Source organism: Spinacia oleracea, chromosome 4 (assembly GCF_020520425.1).
Source record: "Spinacia oleracea cultivar Varoflay chromosome 4, BTI_SOV_V1, whole genome shotgun sequence".
NCBI lineage: Eukaryota > Viridiplantae > Streptophyta > Magnoliopsida > Caryophyllales > Amaranthaceae > Spinacia > Spinacia oleracea.
In genome coordinates, this window is record NC_079490.1 from 157,527,629 (window position 1) to 157,554,098 (window position 26,470).

The window sequence follows — 26,470 nt, forward strand, 5'->3', positions numbered from 1 at the left end:
GTTAATTAGTAGATACTCATTTCACAATCAGTAGATAAATGTTCAATCCTAAATTGGTTGAATAAATGAGTATTGCCAAATAATTAGATAAACGTTCATATTCGAATGAGTAGATAAATATTCATTTTCAAATAATTAAATAAATGTTCATTTCCAAATAAATAAATAAATGTTCATTTCCGAAATAGTAAATGTTCATTTTCATACCAATATATTAATATTCATCTTAAACAACACAAAACAACGTCGTTTTGGATGGGAATACAGCCAGCTCTAGCTGTACACATGTATAACAAAAAAATTGCGTATATTTAGGCCAATTAGTCCCTAATCATATCATAATTAAACGTTAATCATACTTTAATTATTTTAAATAACTAGTTGTTGGACCACGCGCTAGCACTCGGTCCGCCAAGGGTTGTAAAATCGATTAGTGAAAGTAGATTTGTTAAACTTGTATAGTAAAATCCAGGGGAAACGAAATATGAAAATCACAAATATACAAATTGTAAACACAAACACTTGAGTAATGATATTATGCATTCGATGTGCTTGCCAACCAAAATTCTTTAAGTTTTACAAAAGTAGCAAAGACAAAGAGCATTGGCCAAGTACATTAAGCATTGCCTAAATTCCTCAGTACATACTACATTAAGCTTGGGGAGGGTAATGCAATGTTATCTGCTAGTGTCAAACTACTCTATAATTTATACATATATATAGAATCTGACATTGATGCTTAGTCACATAGACAACTGGACATCATCCCCGAACTGCATTCATTCACCATCTTCTGTCCTCCAGGACAACTTACTTGAGTGTCCACTACACAACATTGTTCCTCTAGAAAGAGTTGTTGGTCCTATTTCAATCAGTAAATGTTGGGTGCGAAGAAAATCTTGGATAAACTTGAATTCCCCTTGATCATTCTACAATTTAAATACAACTTATTCTAGGGAAAATTCTAATATAAAATCATATCGATATATAACATTGTGTTTAAGGAAAAGACAAAAAAGCAAATAAATTATTAAGTGTAATAAGAGGGAAGAGTAAAACACTACTATGAAGTGTAGTAAGAGGGAAGGGGGAAAACGTAAATGCACTATTTTTAAGGAAAAGACAAAAAAAAAAGCAAAGAAGGAATTGAAGGGTATTTCAGTAATACCACTGTACATGAATATTAATCAAAGTTTTTTTTTTGATGGGAGAATATTAATCAAAGTTCAAAGCTTTATAAGTGTTAAGATTAATAAAATATTAAAAATACAAAAAAGTACAAAACTAATTAAATTTGAAAACACAAAAAAAAATATTAAACTCCCTAATTGACTCTCAACAATTGATGTTTTGCATTGATGTTTTTCTTTACGTAATCTAGTTAATGCCAAATTTCGTAATCGATCTCTTATTTTCTGTGTTTGGGGATTTCTCTAGCATTAAGCTAGTCACTATATTAGTAATGCCTCTTTAATCAGTCAATTTTCTCAACCAAAATCCGAGGTTTTTAATATTGCTTTTAACGTTGCCCAATTTGGTGTGGACCGGTGGTCTTCTATGTTGTTGGGCGGTGTTGATAGTCTTAATTGGTGCTCATTCTAGATACTTCAAGGAGTTCAGGCGAACTACGCTTTGGCACTACTCTCCTATTGATGCATGTTAGGCGCCTGTAAGTATTCAGTCAGACGTTAATATGTTGTTCTAAGTCTGGTGGTTTCGCTCACCCTAAGAAATTTATAAGTTTGGACTACTACTAGATTGACACAGGATACTACTAGATTGACACAGGATAAAAAAAACAAAGATTTTACAAAGTATTCTTTAGATGAACGTGTTAGGTTATGAACAATCCAATGTCTTGCGGAAAAACCAAAATTGCCATAATCCATGTTAAATGCACATAATCAATTAGCATAATTTCGAGTACATACTTTATAACGTGTGCCTTCTCTTCCTGCCCCCGAACCGAACAAGAACTAGTAAGAATTCCAAACGTAGCTCCTCCGTAGAAAGTCCGCATTACGTTCGGATCCGTCTTAGGTTCAATCAACTAGGATTTAATCTAAGGTATAATTAATTCAGGATCTCACTTTAATGTGATAGGCAAGGATATGAAAAACTCGTGTGTATTTATGATCATGGACCATGTATTTATAAGAAAGGAAGACCCTAAAATCCAAAACCCTAGAAGTAATTTAGGCAGTTTTGAGAAAAATCCCAAAACATATCACTCACCAAATCAAGTAAAAACCATCTTTTTACCTATGATGTAGTGTTTAATTGCACCCATTCTGCAGAAAACGGAAAATCTTCTCACTTTTATTCCCACAAAACCATAACATCAACAAGTACACAACAATGAGACAAAAAAACTACCAAAGCAATTCAGATTCTATCTCACGCACCAAATTAGGGTTATTTTAGAGCGATTTTACCTAATTTTAGCGGTAACCCAAAGCTAATTGATTTAATCCATCAGCCCACAAAAATACAACATGAATCAGTCAAAAAACCTAGTAAATCACGAAATAGTTTGATAAAATTAAGGAAAAGTTTACCAGAATTAAGCAGATTGTTTAAGATGACGTTGAGGAAATTTGATGTGATGAATCCTCTACGGAGCGTGAAATGCCGGCAGTAAGAAGATGGAGGTCGGTGAGGAATGAGGAGAGAGAAAGTTGAGATGCGTATCGGGAGGAGACGATTGAACCATGAATTTTCTTTTTTTTGGTTTGTGGCCTATAGCCATTGAAGAAATCCAATCCTTGCTCATGGATTCGATGGAAGAAAATGTTACTCCAATCTCCAATCTCCAATCTCCAATCTCCAATCTCCAATCTGACTGGTTGGAAGAAGAAAACTGCTACTCTGAACGAACAATGGAAGCGGGAGGTTTAAGGGTTAGTAAAAGAAACCTGGGAAGGGAAAGAATAAAATATAAATAAAAATGTATAAAAATGTTAAAACTAAAATTTTAAAGTGTTACAAAAATGATACCTAAATTAAAGTGTTACAATCAAGTGTTACCTTATATTAAAAGTGTTACAATTTAGTGTTACCTAATATTAAGTGTTACAAAGAAGTGTTACCTAATACTAAAGTGTTACGAAAGTGTTACGTATATATCGAATAATTTTGGATCTTTAAAAGTGTTATCATTTGGTGTTACCTAATGTCAAGTTTGTACTGGTGACCCTAAACACCCGATTGTCGGCCAGCACAAAACTTGTGGCCCAAGTTTCTTCCACAACAACCAAGCTTGGCTCTCAAGCCTTACACTGCACGCACAACTCGCACAACCCACACATCCATGCGTTGGGCCTTGGGCCTGTGCGCTGGTGTTGGCGAGCTGGGTCTTGCGTCTGGCGTGCTTGAGTTGGCACTGGGCCTTAAGCTCGGCGCTGCACTGTTGCCTTGTGGGTTGGATCGTCGAGCGATGGGCCGAGGCTTGCGCGTTGGCCTGTCGCTGATCATGCTTCCTATTTGTTTTTCGATTCCGGGATTATTTTCGGCTCGAACAATGTTTCCGTTTCTGGTAACATTTCTGATTCCAACAATATTTTCGATACCGGTAATATTTCTGTTTCCGGCAATATTTCTATTTACGATAATATTTTCGATACGAACCATATTTCCTTTTTGGTAATATCTTCGACTTCGATAATATTTTATTTCCGTTATGAACCATATTTCCGTTTCCGGCAATATCTTCATTTCCGGCAAATATTCGTGTCTTGCCTTTTTGATGGTTTGTTAGCCCCCACTGAAACCAACATCCATCATTTCCGAATATCCATTATTAGAGTATTCTATGAATATATTATTCATATAAACATATACTTGATTCGTTCACGTACTATTTGTGTGACCCTACGGGTTCAGTCAAGAGTAAGTTGTGGTACAGATTATACTCCCTCCGTTCCTAAATATGTGTCACTTATGGGGAGTGAAGTAGTAATTAATAAAATTGTGAAGTGTGTAAGAGGTGATGATTGAGAAAGTTTTTTTTGGGGAAATGAAAAAGTAGATAATTGTTTGATTAGAAAAAGTACAAAAAGAAAAGAGATAGAAATCAGAAAAACAACCACAATGCCAAGTCATCAATCCACTTTGGGAAAAGGTAACCAATAGAATTGCGGCAACAAAATTCAACAACCAATAGAATTGCAGCAGCCAATAGCAACAACGAATTGTAGGGACACGAGGTCATCAACGCAAGAAGAAGCCAAGGCTCAGATGTGACACAAGGTTGCAAATACTCATGTGGTTGTTGAACAATCACAACAAAGGGGACAAAAGCAAACCATATCATTCATGGAGCCATTAAAGACGTTGCACGAATCTACAATTGTCATCCAAGAACAGTAACTAGGATATGGAAGCAAGAGAAGGCACAAAAAGAAGCATTCAGAAGATACAACATGGAAACAAAGGCACAAAATGCAGGAAGGAAAAGAATCCAAGTGGAACAAGACATCATCACAAGTCTAAGCATGGGTGACAAAACATGCATAAGGGATTTGGCAATGATGCTACATATTGGAGCAACAACCCTTTGGAGAATGATAAAACGAGGTGATGTTAGACCACACACAAACCCTCTACATCCTGGTTTGCCAGACCCAAACATGCTACAAAGGGCCAAGTGAGTTCTAGATTTACTTGTAGGGGACAGTCCACAAAACAAGAGGGAATACAAAACTATGTATGACTTTGTGCACATTGATGAGAAGTGGTTCTACTTAAGAAAAAAACAACAAAGGGTGTACTTAGGGAAGAGTGAAAGGGGAAAATACAGACCAGGAAAATAAAGCAAGTTCATACCAAAGGTAACGTTCACCGTAGCAGTAGCAAAACCAAGATTCAACAATGAAGATGAATGCACATTTAACTGTCGGGAAATTGGGGATATTTCCATTAACTTATCAAGAAGAAGCCAAGAGGAACTCCAAAAATAGAGACAAGGGGACAATGGTCACTAAACTGGTTGAATCAGTCAGACAAAAGGAAACAAGGGACATGCTCATCAATCAAATTGTACCAGCAATCATACAGAAATAGCCGCAAAGTGAAGGTCCGAAAACAATATTCATACAATAAGATAATGAAAGAACACACATAACGAATTCTGATCCATAGTGGCAACAAGTGCATCAACAATGGGACTTCACAATCATTCTTGTTCAACAACCACCAAACAATCCAGACTTAAACATATTAGACTTGGGGTTTTTCAGAAGTATTCAATCTTTAATGCACAAGAAATGCCAAAGGATGTTGATGCTATGATGGATGCAGTGAACCAAACATACTATGAGTTAGATGCAAGAACACTTGGGAATGTTTGGTATCATACCAATATGTGGTGAATGAGATCCTAAAGGCCAAGGGTTCCAATAATTATGATGTACCACATGTGAGCAAGGCAAGACTTTTTAGTCAGGGAAGACTACCAATACAAGTCATAGCACCAATGTGGGATGTACATAAAGGATGAGAGTTATTGAATGGTACACAAACTGAAAATGCACAAGAAATGCCAAAGAGGCCAATTGTACAAACAAACACAAATCAGGCAGCAATAGAGGACATACCAGAGAGCTCAAATGCTCAAGAAAATACAGCAAGTCAAGCAGGGAAAAACATACCAGAGAGCTCAAATGCACAAGCAAACAGATCAAGTCAAGCATGTGAAGAATGAGAAGACATACCAGACATACTAGACACAAACATATCATCTAGGGGACTTAGGATTTTGGGTTGAAACAAGGCTACAACACTTGTATGTTTTGGGGACATGTATTTTTTGGGGACTGTTAGTCACTTTTGGAAGCTTGAGTGTAAGAAATACATGTATGCAAAACATTTTGTAAGCAAAGTAACCTTTTGAGAGCATGAATGAATGAAATGTTTGTCATTTAGTCAAAACAACAATGTTGATAACAATCAAAAGTATCTCAGAATGTCCCCAAGCATCATAGTCACAAATCCTAACTACAAACACTTAGCGTCGGAGAAGCATCATAATTGAAACTAATGGCAGCATGAGTGGTTGTAGTTTATTGGATTTGCTTCTCAGCATATGAAAGACTCATCATTGATCACACACATCAAAGGGACTTAAGGGGGCAATTATCCCATCAACAAACAAGAAATGAGTTGCCTCCTCGGTCTAATGCCAGTTTATATGTGAAGGAATCTATAAGGTACTCCTAACACATTAAAACTGGAAAAAGATCGAAAATGATGCACAAATCAAGTTTTTTAATCAAAGTATAAGCAAAGCACCACTTCTCAGCATATGAAACACACAACAAAGATATTTAAGGGGCAGTTAACACATTAACAAACAAGAAATGATCTAATGCCAATTTATATGTGAAGGAATCTGTTTATTTTTTAACACATTAAAACTGGCAAAAGATCGCAAAAGGCTGCACAAATCATGTTTATTAAGGCCATTTTAAAAGCTTGAATGAATAAATGTAGGGTTTCAATCTCAGTTTAGTTGGCATACATCATTGACCATTTTTTTTCTATGTTTATCACAACTTCAACATCCTTTTACTTGCGCTTGGCGTGCTTGCGTTGGCGTTGGGCCTTGAGCTTAGCGCTGCGGTGTTGCCTTGTGGGCTGGCTCGTCGAGCGATGGGTCGAAGCTTGATCGTTGGCTTGTCGCTCATCGTGCTTCCGATTCCAGAATTATTTCCGACTCGAACAATTTTTCCATTTTCGGTAACATTTTCGTTTCCGGTAACATTTCCGTTTCCGACAATATTTCAGTTTTCGACAATATTTCTATTTCCGATAATATTTCCAATACGAACCATATTTCCGATTCCGGTAATATATTCAACTTCGATAATATTTATATTTACGTTATGAATCATATTTCTGTGTCCAGCGATATCATCATTTCCGGTAAATATTATTGTCTTGCCTTTTTGATGGTTTGTTAGTTCCCACTGAAACCAACATCCATCATTTCCGAATATTGATTATTAGAGTATTTACTGAATATCATATTCACCTAAATATATAGTTGCTCCGTTCACGTACTATTTGTGTGACCCTACGGATTCAGTCAAGAGTAAGTTTTGGTATTGATAATATTAATTCAACTTGAACTGAAGCGGCATCTAGATAGACATTCAGATCCCTTGATCTCACTGAATAATTAATTTCTTCATTAATACTAAACCTCATTTTATTAGACTTAACATTAAATGCAAATTTGGACCAAGGATATTATTTCCTTCAAAACGATTAAGCAACAAAAAGTTTAATCTTTTTTGGGTTTCTTTTTGTGTTTTTTCAGATTTTTTTAATTTTAATTAGTTTTGGGATTTGTTAATTTAAATATTTATTAATTAATAAAAATAATTAAAGTATGATTAATGGTTGATTGTGATATGATTAATGACTAATTATCCGGAATATAAGTTAAGGTAGCAATTGACAATAATAACTAAACACCTAGGTAGTAATTGACAATTTTTAACAAGGTAGGTAGTAATTTGCAAACTCGCTAAAAACCTAGGTAGTAATTGACAATTTTTCTAAAAATATATGAAAACTAACAACAGGGAAAAAGAATAACACTATTTTTCATAGTCTTTTTGTTATAATTGTTACAACTCTATGTAATAATTGTGTAGTTTTTAGTTTTAGTTGTAATCCTTTTTTATTTATGCAAGTTAAGCATATGTATATACATATATATGTATATATACATGTGTGTGTGTATATATAGGATTACACACACACACACACACACACACACACATATATATATATATATATATATATATATATATGTATACATATATATATATATATATATATATATATATATATATATATATATATATGAAAACCCTATTTTACCCTTATGACCCCCACCCCTCCAACCATCCCATTAACCTTTCTCTCTCTTTCTCTCTACCCAACTCAACTACCCTCCCTCTTTACATTCTCTCTCTAACCGACCTCTTCCGGATCTCCCTCTCCACCTCCCCTCCTTCCATTTTGTCTCTTTTGGCCGAACCTGTCGCCCCACCTCCCCTCTCTTCTGTTTTCTCTCTCCTGTCAAAAATCGTTGGAAAATCGAGCATCAGATCTCGCTGGGAAGCCAGATCGGGCATCGGGAAGTCGAGGGTCGTGTCGACTAATGACCTTGGCAGAGGTAAGCAATTTTCTTTGGTTTTTTTTAGCTGGAATCGGGTTGGAATTCCAATTGAGGGAGGAATCAGAATTCCAACCCGATTCCATCAATTTATTTTTAAAAAATAAAATTCTTCAAAATAGGGCCCCACCGTACACCCGATTGTACCTAGGTAAATCGGGATAGCTTCCCGATTCCACATAGGAACCAGGATCTAGAGATCTCGGTTCCTATGTGGAATCGGGAAGCTACCCCGATTCACCTAGGTACAATCGGATATATGGCCCGACTTGATTAAATTTGTTTTTTAATGTATATTTTTTTAAAAAAAATATTGTTAAATATTTACTATTTATTATGGCCCGATTTTGTTAAAAATAAATATTTATGATTTTAATTATTAATAAATTTTATTTAATAAAATTCAATTTATCATACATTTTTTTCTTTCATATTTACTTTTTTAATATTAATAAATTTAATTATTACTATACATTTTATAATTTAAAAAATTCTTATTATTATGAAGTTCGGTTGTAATTAAAACGGATATTTCATGAAATGCCCCCAAGTTTTGCTATAATTCACCAAACTCCCATCAAGTTTCAATAATTCATAAAATACCCCTCACAGTTCTACCCCTACTAATAACGGGTCGTTAGTCCGCCGTTAGCCAAGTTTTCAATTCACCAAATGCCCCTATTCTTAAATTATTTTACAAATGCCCCTATTCTGAAATTTATTTCACCAAATGCCCCAAACTTAAATATAGCTATTCTGATGTTCCAACAGCTAGTTTTTGTGTTTGAAAAGTAGTCGTTGGTCATGCTTGGCTATAAAAACCCCTTTGCTGAATGGTTCTTGTAATCCAGGTGTTGTTTTAATTTGCTTTGCTAATTTCATAAGAATTGTGTCATGATTTTTCTTTCAAAATCAGCATCCACACCCAATGAGTCCACATATATTAGAGTACATAACAAATTTTGTTATTGTAGTAGGAAATTTATCATCCGAAGCTCCGATACAACACTCAATCCACAAAGGTTGTATTACAAGTGTGATCTTTGCAACAATTTGAGATGGTGCAAGGGAGTAGTTGAGCAAGAAAACAGGGGGCAGTAGCATGAAGGACAATACAGGGGAAGCTTAGAAGAAGGAGAAAGAATTGAAAACAGTAAGATGCAAGAGGAATTGAAGCAAATCTTACAACCTTTAAAAGCAAGAAGTTTGTTTTCACTATTCATCCAATAGTGTAGTACCTGAAAAGCCCTTAAGTTTCTCACATTTATCATTTTTTCCCTGGCGCTGCCTTACCCATGAAGTTGGATGATGCCACGTTCGCTTTCACTCTTTGTTTCTCCTTTTCTCTTTCCTTCACTTTGGGATCTTCTTCCCCCTTCCATTTTCAACAAACCCTAGCTCTCATCTCTGCAATCTCCTCAGCCCCCTTCACCTCTCTCCTTCCCTTTCTCCTTCCATCATCCTAGGGGTTTTGATGTTTTGGTGTTTCAGATTCGGCTGCGGAGCTTGGTAGCAAACAGAAGCAAAATTCTATTGTTCTTCCCCTTTTCTCGATCTTTCTACTATATTGGGCGTTTATGTGTATCTTGGTGTTATTCGAAGTCGTATACCTAGAAATGGCAAGATATGGAAACTGAGGTGGTGAAGGTATACAAATTTCATCTTTGTCTTCCCCCCCCCCCCCCCCATTTGCCCGATTTAAACTCTTTCTATGGGTTTTGTTGATTTTTCGATTAAAGCTAGAGTTTAATTGATGATTGCTTCTTAATTCATTTATGGTTTGTAATTTGTAATTTTAATTGACATTTTGTTGATGTTTTCGACGGAATCTAGAGCTTCACATGCTCTTTTCTCAGGTTAAATATTTTTAGATGATGTTGTTTGAATATTGATTTATAATTTTTTATGTGGGTTTTTCCCATTTAAGGTTTGATCCTCAATGCCACTTCTTTTCGCAGTTCGAAGTTGCTATGATTTGCAAAAGATGAAAATTTTAGATGTTTTTTTGTTCGTTCTAATTAATTGGTTGTGCAATCGGCTGTTTTTTGTAGCGTTTTCGCTGCGTCCAATCATCGACAACCTTTCAACCCCTTCAACTCCATTCCGGGTAATCATCTAATTTAAATTTTTGTCATTTTATTTTTCTGGATTATCATTTTATTGGTTAATATTTGATTTTTGTGGTTTCTTTGTTTATTATTTTTGATATTTGGGATATGGGTGTTATCTGTTCTTGAATGGGGTTTCTAGAAAAAAGAATCGTTCTCCTTAATATTTTATTATTATTGATCATTTTATTTTTTTGTTGGTTGATGATAATGCTTGATTTAGGTCTGAATTATCGTTAAGAGATTTTGTCCTGTTTTGTATATTAATTATTTTTTAGTACTTTTTCTAGGACTGATATGAAAGTGAAAAGTAATTTGCATTTTTTATTTTTAGGCAATGGTGGGGTGTTGATGGTATCATTTTAGTATGGAATAACATAAACTACAATGTTACAAAAGGGAAGAAGTTGGACATAAATAATTAACTTCAAATTAATAATAGTTGGAAAGTAGCTATCAAGGTATAAAGTATTTTTGTTAATTACTGGAATTTGATGCTACTACCTGATCAACTACCTTAATTGGCTATTATTTTCTTGATTTGGTATGTACTATTTCTGAATCAATGATCAATTTTTTTCTCCGGGTCGAGGAAATAAATTTGCTATAGTGCTCATTGTATTTTATCATTACTTGAGTGTTATGCCTTTGCCTAACTCTTACTCTTCCAAACATGTTGTACAAGTACTATGATGGTGTTGATTTGAAGAACATTGTTCTGACTGTTGATTTTCTGCTAATTATGCAGGCATCGAGAATTTGGGTCCATTGAAAGATGGAATCTTTGGTCAAGCCGAAGCACCGGGCCCTGCATTTGATGTGCCTAAGGTACCTTTGATGTTGGCCGGGAATCGAACAAAGAGACCTGCTATACTTTGGAAGTTTTGGATTTATCAAGATGGACAGGACATTTCAAATAAGCACTACTGGCGGTAAGGGAGCCTTAACTTAAAAAAACCCGTCTTCTTTGTTCTCTAAACCCAACTCATTCTCAACTCTCAACTCCCAAAACCCTAATCCCTCTTCTTCTTCCCGCAAACCGTTGTTCCTCACTCTCACTTTCAAATTCTTTCACCCCCGAAAAAGATGGCGACAACCATTTTAGACGAAGAAACCTCCAAAAAAGTCATACGCCAGGTCTAAACTTCAATTCAATTCATTAAATATGCATCTTATTATTTCTTAATTTAATTTAGTTTAATTCTAATTTGATTTATTTAATTTGATTTTTTGCAGGTTGAGTTCTATTTCAGTGACAATAATCTTACCCGGGACAACTTCTTAAGGAAGACAATCGAAGAAAATGAAGATGGGTGTATCCTTTTGTTTCGTTTTTTTTGCTCCCTTAAATGGGGATTTTATATTAAGCTAAATTTGTTTGGGGTTTTTGTTTGGTTAACCTGGAAATTTGGAACCTTTAGTGGTGAGTTTGGCTTTGATTTGTTCATTTTCGAGGATGCGAGGTCATCTGGGGATAGGAGATGTTAAAGCTGATGTCGTTCTGAAGAAACCGTTAAGGCTGTTGCTGATACTTTGAGGACCTCTGATTTTCTCAAAATTTCCGAGGATGGTTCGTGTTTTTTCTTGATTTCGCTCTATATGGCAATGCTTTTATGGTCATATTTATAATGTGCATCATTTTGTTAAGTTTATAGTTTGATAAGCGGCATCATGATTAAATTTAAAAGTGGTTCGTATTGTAATCAAGTGAATAATGACATGTTCTTTTTAATTGGATTTTAATGGTTGAATTTGGTGTGCTTGTTGTGTAAGTTATGATCATGCTGGTAATTCTTACTTTTTACATGTATCTTGGAAATTGCGAGATAAGTCGTGTTTCTAGGAAGTGGTTATCGTATTATTTCGAGTTTTTTTTTTTTTTTTTTTTTTTTTTTTTTTTTTTTTTTTTGCGATTTGTGAACTGCTGAAACCATTAGACTTGGTATACATTCTGATGTTTGGTTGGTTTATGGGCAGTTTGCTCTAAATTAGAGAGCAACAGATGAGATATTTCATTGAGATTTATATATGAATTCAGATTAATGTATATCAATTCCATATCTTCGTTTTTATTTACAGGTTTGTCTATTCTCCTCTTTCAGGTTAACAGTGTGAGGCTTCCCCGTCTTGTTTCACACAAAAATTTGTTTTGTGGGACTGCTTTGGTTGAGTATTCTTCTGAGGAAAATGCAGAGAAGGTTTTGTTGCAAACTTTGGCATATGCTGGTGCTGATCTGGAACTCAAGCCAAAGTAAATATATCCTGTTAAAATCTTTTGTCAAATCTTGTTTTCTATACTCTGCATTTTTTTGTACTTTAGGGTGACTATAGTGACACTTCTTTGGACACATCTGACCATAACGGTGGATTCTATTCACCCGATTTGAACTTATGAACTTATTATAACTTATTTTATTTAAAATCGTACTTGGATAACCCTTATTTTTTTGAACTCATTTTTCCTAAAATAAGTGGAAGTAAGGTGAACTGAACAAGACCTTAGTATATCACCTTTCTATTATAACTTATCTGAACTTATTTCTCCTGAAGTAAGTGAAAGGAAATAAGGTGAACAAACAGGGCCTTAGTATATCACCGTACTTAAGTTGAAAGTGGAGTTCAACTCTTAGTGTTTTTTTTGGTCTTTGAATAGGAAGGACTTCATTGCTGAAAGAGAAAAGCTAGAACAGGCATATGAAAAGTGGTCGTGGTTATGGAAATTCTAAAGTTCCTGAAGAAGCCAGGTATGCATCTGATTTTGCCGGATCTTAGAAAGGGAAGAATAAAGCCAGGATTTATTTTGTACTTACAATATTATTTCTCTTAATAAATGTTGAAATTTCATCACTATGGTTACAACTATCCAAAGGGACTAATTGTTGCATTCACATTAAAGAGAAAATCACAAGGAGATGAATCCAAGCAGAATGGTTCAAATGAGCACGTTATTGAGGCTGAGGCTAAGACGAATGGGTCTGCAGATAGTGATAAAAATGGTGCAGCTAAAATTGTCGAGGAAACTAAGGCAGAAGCAACACCTGAAGGTACCCCTGACGAGGAAGGGAAGGAAACTGAGGGTGACGAGTAGTCTTCCGAAGGTGCTGACAAAAAGGCTGTACAAAAAACTGCACCAGAAGGCAAAAATGCAGTTGAATCCTACAAGGATGACATGGATGTTGTTATTCGTGAAGATCTGAAGGCTTTATTCCATAAATTTGGCACTGTCAAGGTACTATTGATTCTCTACTCTTTCATATTTTCTTTACTTTTGCATCTAAACTATGGCATTATCTCAGTGTTGATTATAATTTTCTTGACTTTCCCCATTTTAATTTTCTGGTTTTGATTCAATTTAAGGGTTTCTCAGTGTTGGTCAGTTCAGATATTGTCATATTGATGAATGTAACAATTTTAATTCATTTTTGGTTGTTTGTGTGTTAGTTTGTCTTTAATTTGATCTTTTCTGAAATGTTTTGTTAAGGAATGTATTTGTTATGATCTTAGATCATCTTATCACTCCTGAAGTGCTGACGTCCAAGAGTGGTGAAGAGTGGTTAAACATCAGTGTGTATATTCCACTTTGAATATATGGTTTCCAAAACTTCAGTAAAAAGGGTATTTCAGTCATGCAAAGTTGGTTTTGGAGTGGCTGACATTTATATATGCTTGAATCAGTGTGATATTTCAACTGAATGCTTTGGAAATATGTAGTTTCTGCCTTCTTATATGCTTAACTTCTATTTTACACAATTGTTTTATCACCAATATAATTCCAACTTCTTCTTTGTCTGTAGATATCGGAGCGGTTAGAGAGTCTTCTACGAGTGAAGTATGATTTGAGAGATGGATTTTCATGGGCTCTACTTCGACGGTCCCACCCTAAAGCAGATCATGTTACCTTGGAACCCCAAAAGATTAAAACAATTCAAAATTGGTGGTGGCTCTCTCTGTTATGGAGGAATATTTTTTGCCTATCATTGACCCCGGAAGTAGTGTCAATTTGATACATCACGTCATCTATAGTTGTGCGTAAGATCTTGTTCATGCAAGATTTTTATTCGTGGATTTTTTTGATATGAATAATATACTATATTATATCACAAATGGGCTTAGGTTTTTTTTAATCTTAATCTTTATTTTAGTAGATTCTTGAATGGATGGGTCAATTGTTGTCGAAGTAGGAGGGATTGAGTTTCGTCAGGGTCTATGGAACAAAGTAAAACAGATGGCGACATTTGCTCTGAGTTCGATAAAGTGTGCTGGAAGTGATGATTTATTGGATAAGGTAAGAGTAATACAAGCAGATACATTAAGCATGGTACATGGCGGGTTTACTGCTGAAAGCACTACTTCTGAGTCAAGATGTGAGGATCTGCTATAATACATTGGTTGAAATATTAACCCCCCTGAAGGAAAGTCTGCAAGATAAAATAGGATCTGTTAACTGGAGACGCTTATTTTTCAGGTAAGTACTTGTTCAAGTCCCCCAATGATATCATCAGACACACTAAAATAAATTAAAGTTTCTTTGATGAACTATAACCAAATACTGAAATACTACTTAGGTACTACTGTAGTATTTTTTCACACTAAACAGATATTGAGAAGCATGCACAGAATCATCAATCAAGAACAATGTCAAAAAATCTTAGATCTAATGTACAATCCAATTTTTTTTCTAAAGGTGAAAGAGTTAAATCAAGGCCTTCTTCTCGTACATGGTTTTTTTTGCTGTTGATATCTTGGATTGGTCGTGATCTTACCCGACTCCCTTTCTCCAATTGATAGTTAACGCAAAAAATTTGTGTGACATTTCTTACAGATAAAAGGTTGTTCAAGGTATTGGTTTTTTCATGTTGGAAGAGTGCATAACTGATGCTGATGGTTTGGTGGTTATGATAGCCCATGGACTTATAAGATCCCAACTATTGATACTATGCCAAGACAACTGAATGTCGAAATAATGAACATCAGTCATCATAAGAATTGTGTTCTATCATCTAAAGGTGTGTTCATACAACTATGTGTTTTTGTGAGTTTGTGACCCCCCCTTCTTCACCCAAAGAGAGAGATTTGTTTAAACCATGCCTTTTGCGACTTTGCACAATACATATGTTATTTCATAATACATATGTTTTTGTAAAAACATAAATTCTGGTACTGATGTATAAGAGATATGGCAGTGTATGTGTACTGAAAAGATGAAAATAACAAGTCAAAGTATAAATAAACAAAGGTGTAATATGCACTCTTTGATCACATAATAAGTTTTAGTAATAAGAGAAATTGCCATTGTTCTTAGGTTTGGTTTGGTTAGTAGCATCTGGAGAGCCACCCTTGCTACTGGCAACGTCAGTTCATTGACTGGTGTTGCCAGTAGCAATGCATGATTTTAAAATTAAGAAATCCAAATAAATCTAAGCCTCTTTATGAACGGAGTAGATGTCGTTCCAGATATGAAATCTCTGGATCAATCTAAAGTCTCTATAACATATCATGTCAAATATGAGGCGAGTTTACTATATTCAACTTATGCCAGGTAACTTATTTCTGCTTATTGAAATTGTATAAAAATTTTGGGGTTTTTTCGCCTCCATTTTATATAGGTCTGATATACTCGATATTAATTGGGAGAGGTAGTAAACTAAATTTTGTTTGTCTACGGAAGTTCAACTGTTCTCCTGTCTAACTCAGATCAATAGTTGATAATTAACTCAGAACCTGTGAAAATTTATGCCTTTATAACTATTTTCACAATGCTTTCCCTGTAGAAGAGTCATTTTTTATTTCTTTATATTAGATTTGGAGTCCATGTTATCAGAGATTGTAAGAGTTCGCTTGATGTCTCCTGCAATATTTATGTGTCACTGCTGGTTAGAAATGGTATATGCCACCACATATTTCAGGAGCTGGTGATATGTATGGTTATTCTCATATGATGGGATCACCACCATTTCGCTTTTTATGCCTAACATGGTTTCTTTTGAAGATTTCTTTTGGTGTAGAATTTAGGCTACTCTTACATGGTTTCTTTTCTGATTTCTTTTGGTGTAGGACTTGAGACTATTGAGAGCATCATTTAGTTCTTTAGGCTTCTTAAATATGTATTTGCCAATTTGCCACAGACTATATGTGGTTTTTAGCAAATTTTTAATGGGTTAATTTTTAATGTTTGATTACAACAATTGTTAGTGTTGACTTGGCACAGTATAAGATAACGCCGTTAATTTTTAGAAAATGTTTGTTTAATTTAATGGGTTAATTTTTAATGTTTGATTACAACAATTGTTGAGGACTTTATGTATTTTTGTCAAATTTATGCTTATAATTTGTAATATTTGATTTTTAAAATGTGATTTCTTGGGTAATATTTGAAAGATTTATCATATAAAACTTATAAGCGATGGTTGTTGGGTTTATGCAGGAGCAGAGAATTTTGATTTGTGACTATGTAGAACAGTAGAAGCAACTGCTCAACCATTCAATGGTTATGTCAATTTAATTTAATGATGTCTACTATTTGCTTCTCTAATTACCTGATGTTTTAATTTAATATTCATAAGGTAGCTTCTTGTTTGATGAGTTAAGGAGGATAAAATCCATTGATTTATTTACAAATGATGGGTCTGATAATACATACTACATAAAACAATGTCATTTATCTATCTTATACTCTTGGCTCCCCAACTATGACTTTGTTCATTGTTGATAGCAGGGCCTAATATTTTCAAGTCCAAGGTGTTGTTCATTGACAATGTGTTCACCTTTGCCCTGAAGTTTTTTCCACCAATCTTTTACATAAATCTATTTACAAAACAGATATTTAATATCTTGGGGGATCGTGCGCGCTAGCGCACGAGCCAACAACTAGTGAAGAAAAAGCTAAAACAACAACTAAAAGTAGTTAAAGTTGTAATATAAATGGGGATATTGATGTCTGTAATCCTACTATTTGTAATCATGAAGTAAACACAATTAATAAAAAATAAAATCACATTTCATAAATAATTGTTGTTGCAAAATCTGCACAAAATACGAAAATGGGAAGAATTTATGTTTTTAGCTTCACTTACAAAACATCTTTGCACCAACTACATTTAATGTTGTTTTCTACTTAATGAATATGTTCAAGATCAAAACATTTGTGCAAAAAACTACCCCAAAAAAATATGTGCTCCTAAACCATTCCCCACCTCATGCTTGCTTGGATTTCTTCCTCTTTGGTGTTGCCTTGGAAGTTCTTGCACCGTCAGAGGCAGTTTTTCTCTTTTTTTGTTGAAGCTCTCTGTTTTGGTGGTGCCTTGGAAGTGCCAGTACCAGCCTTGTAGGTCCTTGCATTGTGGCCTATTTCCTTGCATTTTTCTACACTTAACTGAAGTGTGCCTTTTCCTCTTCTTAGCTTCTATGGCACCCCTCTTTCTCTGTTTAGAGGGTCTTCCAAGATTCCTCTGGATCCCAGGAGGGTTAATGGTGGGCAGTTTGAAGTCATGCCACTGAGTGGGGTCAACCATTGGGTGCATATGCTCTGCATATGCCTGTTTATAAGCAGCACCCTTGAAATAATGGGACACAAAATCTAGAGGGTCAAGTCTCTGGTTGTAAATATCCCTTAAACCATGTGTGTAGGGCATACCAGACACCTGCCATACTCCACACCCACAGGTTCTGATGTCTATCCTGACTGAGAATTTCACATGCCCATTCCTCATCTCATACTCCCCACCACCACATGGAGTAGAGTAGCAAAACCAAGATTCTGTACTTATGAGGTCAATTTCCTCTTTAGCATACTCAGTTAAGTCCTGAGGATCCATATTTACTGCTTTGTCAAACCTGACCCCAAATCTCTGCATGGACCACTCCCAAATAGTTGCAAATAAACCCAATAAGCAAGTAAACATAAGAAAAGAATCACTGAAAATATGACAGAAATAGCAACTGAGAAGAAAAACAGAACGCAATACCTTCAAATAGTAACACTGGTAAATCCTTATATGGATTGGTGATAGCATGGAATGATTCCACATAGTTAGTTGTGTTATGATCACAACACACTTCTGTATCAAACTGATGTCTGGACCACTGCTCAATACATGTGTCCAAGTACTGTGTGAAGGAAATGTGTCCTTCACCCAAGGTGCATTAATCTAATACCAAGGTTCAGATTAATTACGAACAATTAATTCAGTGAGATCAAGTGATCGGAACAGCTAGCTAGAGCAATGCTTCCGATCAGTGAGTTCTAATCTATATTAGGCTCACAGCTTACTCTTGACTGAACCTATAAGGTCACACCATTGGCATGTAACGGATCATAGGATTAAATGAATCGGATATTCATTTAATAGCTTTTCGGGAAATTAGTTCGGAAAACATAATTATACTATTTAACATTAGATCGTGAAATCGTATATCATCATTGCATATATTCGTAAGCTAGGCGAAACGAATAATCGTATCGTACGACAATGGATCGTCAAGTACGAAACGATAAATGAATTATCGAATGATAATTAAATAAAGCAAACACGAATGCAAGCCCACGAGCAAAGCGCAAGGAGCAAAGGCCCATGGCCTTGCTGCCTTGGCTGTGCACGCACGGAGAAGCAACAACAACGGCAGCAACGAGGCCCAGCGCACTGCGTGATGTGTGCTGCGCGCTTGTGCAAGGCTTCGGTCGTAGGCCTTGCTGGCCGGTCGGGCTCTATGCTTGGCCGGTTGGCTTGGCTCACTTAATAGGTTATTAATATAACCTAGTCTATTATGTTTTCCTAATTCTAATGCAACAAAGCAGTTAAACACATCAAACCCTAAGGAGGAGAGAGAAACCCTAATTCTCTCTTAGCTTCCGTGGATGTATTCTTCCCAAAAGCACAAACTCTTGAGTGACGTCTAAGCTACGAATCTCAAGACGCATCTGCACGTGTCGTTGAACCAAATAGAGGAACGACGATTGGATTTCTTTGTTCTTGTTCGTGAATCATAAACTAGGGAAAACACGCTTCGAATTGTAAGTTTGCTTAATCTGTGCTTTATACATGTTTCCTGGCTATGGGGATTGTTCCGCACATGTTAATATGTATTTAACTGTATTCCCATACAGTGGTATCATGAGCCTTATGTATTAAAGTACTTATTAGCATGATTTATATGTTTTTGTATGCTGTCGATTTTTTCGGTTTTTTTGTTGAATTTTACGAAATATTGTGGATTATTGGATGAATCGTATAATATGTTCTGAATTCAAAAAGTTTCAAAATTTCGATTTTTCTGACCCTAATCTGATTGAAAACGATTTTCTAAGATCAACCCAAGGAACAGAATCGCAAAAACAGGCCTCGAAGTATGAGGTTTTGGGCGTTTTTGTTAATTAACGAATTAAAATTAACAAATTAGTAAAGTTTTTCAATTAATTGGTCGACCTAAATTCCTCGGAATTGATTGAAAATTTTTCCTACTGTTTTTGGGTATATTTTAAAATTATGGTAAAATTTTTGGCCATAAATGTTAAGCATAAACCCTAATTTCACTTTCCCCAAATTTATAATTTTTAGATCGCAAATTGATATTTTTAAATAATTAATTAGATCTGGAAATTTGGTTAATTGGGAAAGGGAATATAATTTCATATAAATTGGCAGGTTTTAAAAATTATTGGATTAAAATTTTGATTAGATTCGTTAATTTTAATCAACACTTAACTAAATTGGTAAAAATCTGAATTTTGAATGCTTAGAACGATTTAAATTTTGGATTCGATTATCAAAATGTTCAAATATTTGTTGACATTGTTCGTTCGTTAAATTTTGAATATAGTTAGCCTAGATTTAATAAACTTTGCAAAATTGGATTGTTGTAAATATTAATTAAATCTTAAACTTATTATTTTTCGAAAATAAAAACGGTTAATTTTGTGAAAAATAACGAATGCAAATATAGTTTCGTGAAATTGATTTTTTTTTAATTAGTTGGTTCGTATGTCACGAACCAAAGGCACGAACAAGGGGTGTGCGGTGTGTGTGGCTCGTAGTAGCCCATGCACGCTGCCTCCCCGCATCAGAGGCACAGCAACGCGGGCAACAACAAGCGAGCTGCGTGCCGCACGTGCTGGCCGAGTGAGCGAGCAAGGAAGGCATGCCTTGGCTTACGAGTTGCGAGCAAGTAAGGGGCAAGGCTGCCTTGCCTTGCGCGCAGCAAAGAGCACAGCAGCGAGCCACGAAGCATCGCAGGCTGCGGCAGTGTGCGAGGGGGCTTGCGAGGCATGGGCGATGAGCTTGTGGCCTCGTATGGCCACACACGGCACATGGCAGTGCTGGGCTGGGCGCAAGCCTAGCCCGCATTGCACAATTTTGGCAATTTTTCATTCGTTGGGCTTTGAATTTAATATTTGCATTAAAAATGGTTAACGGGATAATTAATTAATTATTTTATTTAACTTGGGCTGGGCCGTGAGCTTAATTAAATATTTAAATATTAATTATCCGAAATAAAATATTGGTTTGAGTGGGAGCCGCTTAATGAAATTAAAATGAAATAATTATTTTAATTATTTTCGTAGGGCACTTTATTTTAATTAAATTAAATTTTGATTAGAATAAATTCTAAGGATTAATAATTCGGAATTGATTAATCTTTAGGACGCGTTTATGTGAACGTGATTTTTAAATAAATCACGTAAATACTTGCATAATTTAATTGGGCCATTCGTTTTAAGACACGAATGGATGAATGCATATAATGTATATTTTATGTAATGAAGGTACTCAAAGTGACTAGTATGGCCAATCTAGGATAGTTAAATACGGTCTGCGAACCGTTTTATCTTTGAATGTAAAGTTTTAAATATGGTCTGCGTATCATTGAAATTTTGATGTAATTTTTAATTATTTCAAGTATTTCTAGTTTAGAACTTTAAGTTAGCATTGAATGAAGTTCAAGACGATGCCAAGCTAACAAGGTGGTGAAGAAGATTGGATGCTTCAAGACAAAAGTTTTGGGCCATACTAGTTCACCAAGTTTATTTATGCACTATGTATATTGTGAATGAATGTATATTATGCATGAATGTTGTTTATATGCTCGATTAGATTTAGTTCACTAAATAATCGAACCAACATAGAAACAACTAGTTCCAAAGTAATATTGAGTTTTAAATTGCCTTCCAAATCAAGCACTTAAAAAAAATCTAAGGATCTAAGGTAATAGGTTTCCGCCAAAGCGAGGTGTTATTTTAGTTGACTTAGGTGGTAAGGCATCCCAAAGGAGCACGTTGATTGTGGTTGCAACTCAAACAACAATGGCATATGTTGTGGCAAAGGGATAAATTATGGTATTAATTTATTAACCAAGAGTAATTTGGAGATTACTAGCACTAGGTTTTTTTTACCTAGAATCTTAAAAGACTTAAGACACGCCAAAGCTGCTTAAGGATTTAGGAGTTTTAGGGTCTTGGAATCGTTTCATTCGTTATGGACCATGTTTTATTTTTGCATGAATGAAATGTTTAATAGCTTTGATGATTGCGTGAATGCTTTTATTTCAAGTTATTAAAGTATGATAAATGTTTACTTTGCTATTTCATTTTGTAGAATATGAATGCATATTGTAAATCTTCAACTTTATTGCGTTCGGATAATAGAACTGTTGTGGGCAAAATTACCATGCCTTCGTGTACCAATGAGGATGCGACACATGGCACGTATTACGCCCCCTAAGCAGAAACCATACGAAGACTAGACCACAACATGGGTATCAATCTACGTATTTACAATGTATATGTATTTGTATTTAAGAATGTATGAATGTATGTAATGTACCTATACCTGAGAAGGGGCCTAGGTAGTAGGTATTCCAAGTGGTATGAATAAGCACAATAGGCCCAAAAAGCCCACTATTGCCAAAAGGGCCAGGGAATTGTAAGGAGAAAGGACACATGTCCTCCTCCCATACCCTAGCCAATCATGTAAAGGGAATATTAGGTCATTCCCACAAAAACCTAGTACTATAAATAGTCCCACTTCCCTAGAAAAAGGGGTCACAATCAATACATTCAAGAGCAATTGCTGCTCTGCCTTCTCTCTACTTTTTCTCTCTATAAAAATACAATCTTGTGAAATCCTTAAAAGTTACCAGAAAACCTCCAAGGTATCTCACCGGAAAAACCCCACAACATTTGGCGCCGTCTGTGGGGAGGTACGGTAACATGGAAGATCAACAACAGGACAACGATACTGGGCGGCCTACACGAGTAGAGCGGCCACCCCTCGAAAGAGAAATGCCGACTGAACATCATACGCCGGCCACGAGAATCACTGGAGATGCCGCGCGTATATTTGCGGCCGGGCACACCCCTCGTCACGCTGCCGAGGTAGAGGTACTCAGCGAGGAGGACGACCAGGCCAATCGCACCCCTCCTGGAGGACACCTGGATCCTCGGGCGGATACGGTAATAGAGGAGAACCCTGATATGCCTGTCTCTGTGGGTGCTCTTCGGGCTATTTTGGCTGAGTTCCAAGCTGATGTGGGAAAGACAGTTAATGCTGAGGTACAGAAGAGTATGCTGATCTACACCACTGCTGTGGCTGCAAATCATGAGGGGCCGGCAAGCAATAGGCCAACACTTTCTTTGCGCCCCCCAAACGTCTGGACCAGGCTGACAGGCGAGGACCTGAGGAGACAGCCACCAGCAAGTCAGCCCAATCAGGCAATGTCTTACCTACCACGGCGACTGCCACGACGGCTGATCGGAGAAACGTCCCGAGGACGTGAGCAGCCACGCGCAGAGCAATTGCCTGACTCTGAGTCTGAACTTTCTGACACTGGGTCAACCCCCGTCATGCCGGATAGACCTCTCCCTCATCCAACTTATACGCATCTGAGCCAGGCGCGCCCAGGGGTCACCCGTCCAACCCGTCAAACTCGCGGACGCGAGTCTTCCCAGCGGGCACCCTACTCAAGGCGTTAAGATCTCGTGTATCACATTCAGGAGGGGGTGTCCAACATGGCCCTGGGACACACCACCCCTTTTGCAGACTCCATCATGAGAGCCCCGAGGGAACCCAAAGTCAAGCCGCCCAACATTGATGCTTACGATGGGACCACAGATCCAGACATGCACCTCTTGGTCTACCGGCATCACATGTATGTCCAAGGAACAACTGACTCAACCTGGTGTAAGTATTTTCCGGGCACACTCAAAGGAGTAGCATCTAAGTGGTTCGAGAGACTTCCAGCCGGAACTATTCGCTCTTTTTTGGAGCTCGAGCTATTGTTCTCTACTCGGTTCATGGCTCACAAGGAAGAAAAGAAGACGAGCATGCATCTGAGTAGGATTCAGCAAGGGAAAGACGAGTCTCTGAGGAGCTATGTGAAGAGATTCAATCTAGAGGCAGGGCAAATTCCGGATTTGCCAGATGGTGTTGCATTCGATAACCTCATTCGAGGGCTTAAAAAGGGCTCTTTCAAGTTTGATCTGGTTAAGAAAAGCGTCCGAACAATGCCAGAAGTGCTGGATGAGGCCGAGGCCTTCATCCATGCAACAGAGATTTGCAGCGTCCCAAAAGATCCCAGAGGAAGTGATACCGCCGAGCCGACGGCAAAAAAGGAGAAATTCGAAAAGAAGAGCCGGCCTAACGGGACATGGGCTATTGCAAAAGAGTCAGACAGGGCTCCCGGGGCGGCAGGCCAGAAACGGTCCAGAACTTATGATCGGGAGCGATTTGAGTATAACACAGACATGTACACAATTCTGATGGACGTCGGGTCCAAATATGACATTGATCGTCCATTTCCCATGAAGTCGCCACCAGAAAGTAGGGACCCCAAACTGTACTGTCACTTTCATAGTGACATTGGGCATGACACCAAAGAATGTAAGAGCTTGAAAAGGGCATTGGACGGCCTAGCCGCCAAGGGATTCTTAAAGAGTTATATCAGCAGGAACACGGGAGGTTCTGGCAAACCCTTCTACAAGAAAAACAAATCCCCTCCCTCGGAGGAAGATGGGAATCGTACCGACCCAGAGTGCGTAGCAGTCATCTCCGGAGGATTGGCCGCCGGCGGGCCGACCATGAGGGGCCAGAAGGATTATGCCAAGCGATTGGGGCAAGTGATGCTGTCCGGCAAGGCCACAGTTGACCCGTTTCCAAAAGTTGAAATCGGCGAGGCCGACCGTGGGAAAATCTCCACCCCGCATGACAATCCTTTGGTAATTGAGTTAAAAGTTGCTAATCTGAGGGTTAGGCGTATTTTGGTTGATACAGGAAGTTCGTCGGACATAATTATTCTAGAGTGCTTGAATCGGCTGCAACATGATTCCTCAAAGATTGAGAAAATCCACTATCCCATTATAGGCTTCGGAGGTAGTATCATCCACCCAGTCGGCATAATTGCCCTTCCTCTGAGGATGGGAAATAAAAAGGAATCTCGACAAATGGACGTCCGTTTTCTCATAGTGAAAGACCTGACGGCATATAACATCATCTTGGGGCGTCCCACCTTGAATAGGGCAAAGGCTGTCATTGTGACTCATCTGATGCTTCTTAAGTTCATTTGTGATGATGGGAGTGTCAGCACTATACATGGTGACCAGCAACAAGCTAGAGATTGCTACCTAACCACCTTGAGTCCAGAAGCATGGGGGACGGGTGAAGAGAAAGGGACATCGGGAAACAAACGAAAATGTGGCGACACACAACCCAAGATCGTCAAAGAAACATTAACTATCTCAGCAGGGCACATGGAAGAGAGACGCCCAAAGCCTGTTGGGGCTCATTTCAATGTGGTATTAAACACAGATAAACCTGACAGAGTAGTGCCCATCGGGATTTCTCCTGACGACCCGCTGGCGGCAGAGTTGGTCCACCTTTTGAGAGAATTTGAAGATATCTTTGCTTTCACAGTGGACGAAATGCCGGGTATTGATCCTGCTGTGGCCGTCCATAAGCTGAATGTGGACCCAAACTTCAAACCGGTTCGTCAGAAGAAAAGGAACCATGGGGAGGATAGAAATCAGGCGGCAGCCGCGGAAATACAAAAGTTGATGGAGGCAGGGTTCGTCAGGCCTAGTCAGTACCCCGACTGGGTTGCTAACGTGGTCCTCGTCAAAAAACCTAATGGTACCTGGAGAATGTGTGTTGACTACACCAACCTCAATAAGGCATGTCCCAAGGACAGTTTCCCATTGCCCAAGATTGACCGGCTCGTCGACTCTACAGCAGGGCATGCTATGATGAGCTTTATGGATGCATACTCAGGGTTTCATCAGATTTCGTTGTGGCCTAACGACCAGGAAAAAACGTCATTTGTTACTGGAGAAGGCCTTTACTGCTACAAAGTGATGCCGTTTGGGTTAAAGAATGCACCGGCCACCTTTCAGCGTCTTATTAACACTGTGTTCATTAAGCAGCTCGGCAGAAATATTGAAGCTTATATTGATGATATGACCGTAAAAAGTAAGCTGAGGGCGGCGCACATAACTGATCTCAGGGAGACATTTGAGACTATTCGAGCTTACAACATGAGGCTGAATCCTAAGAAGTGTGTGTTCGGGGTGACGGCAGGCAAATTCTTAGGTTTCTTGATTGATGAAAGAGGAATTGAAGCCAACCCAGACAAAATCCAGGCAGTAATTGATATGAGCTCACCAAAGACAGTGAAGGAGGTCCAGCGGCTCACAGGTTGCTTGGCCGCCCTGGGCAGATTCCTTTCCAGGGCTGGAGACAAGTGCCACTACTTTTTTAGGGCAATCAGAAAGAAGGCCAAGTTTGAATGGTCGGACGAAGCCGAGGCGGCATTGGTCAGATTAAAGGAGCACTTGCATACCTTGCCTCGTCTTGTTAGTCCCTTGCTAGGAGAGACTTTGTACATGTGTCTCGCCGTGTCCGAGCACTCGTTGAGTGCCGTTCTACTGACAGAGAGGGAGGGAATACAAATGCCGGTATACTTTGTCATTCATGTTCTTCAAAATGCTGAAGTTAGATACCCTACAGTGGAAAAGTTTGGCTTAGCTCTGTTCATGGCCAGCAAAAAGCTCCGTCCTTATTTCTTAGCTCACAAAATAGTGGTCTACACAGATCAACCGCCCAAACTGCCATTCACAAAGCTGGAGGCGTCAGGACGAATGCTAAATTCGTCTTGCAAAGTTATAAATAATACTACTCTATTTGTCTCGTAATAT

At 37.5% G+C, this 26,470-nt stretch overlaps 1 pseudogene; it reads left to right on the top strand.

Annotated features, from left to right (window-relative positions):
* Positions 1-11,291: 11,291 nt before the first annotated feature.
* On the top strand, positions 11,292-14,297 carry LOC110784807 (la protein 1-like; annotated as a pseudogene).
* The last annotated feature ends 12,173 nt before the right edge of the window (positions 14,298-26,470 follow it).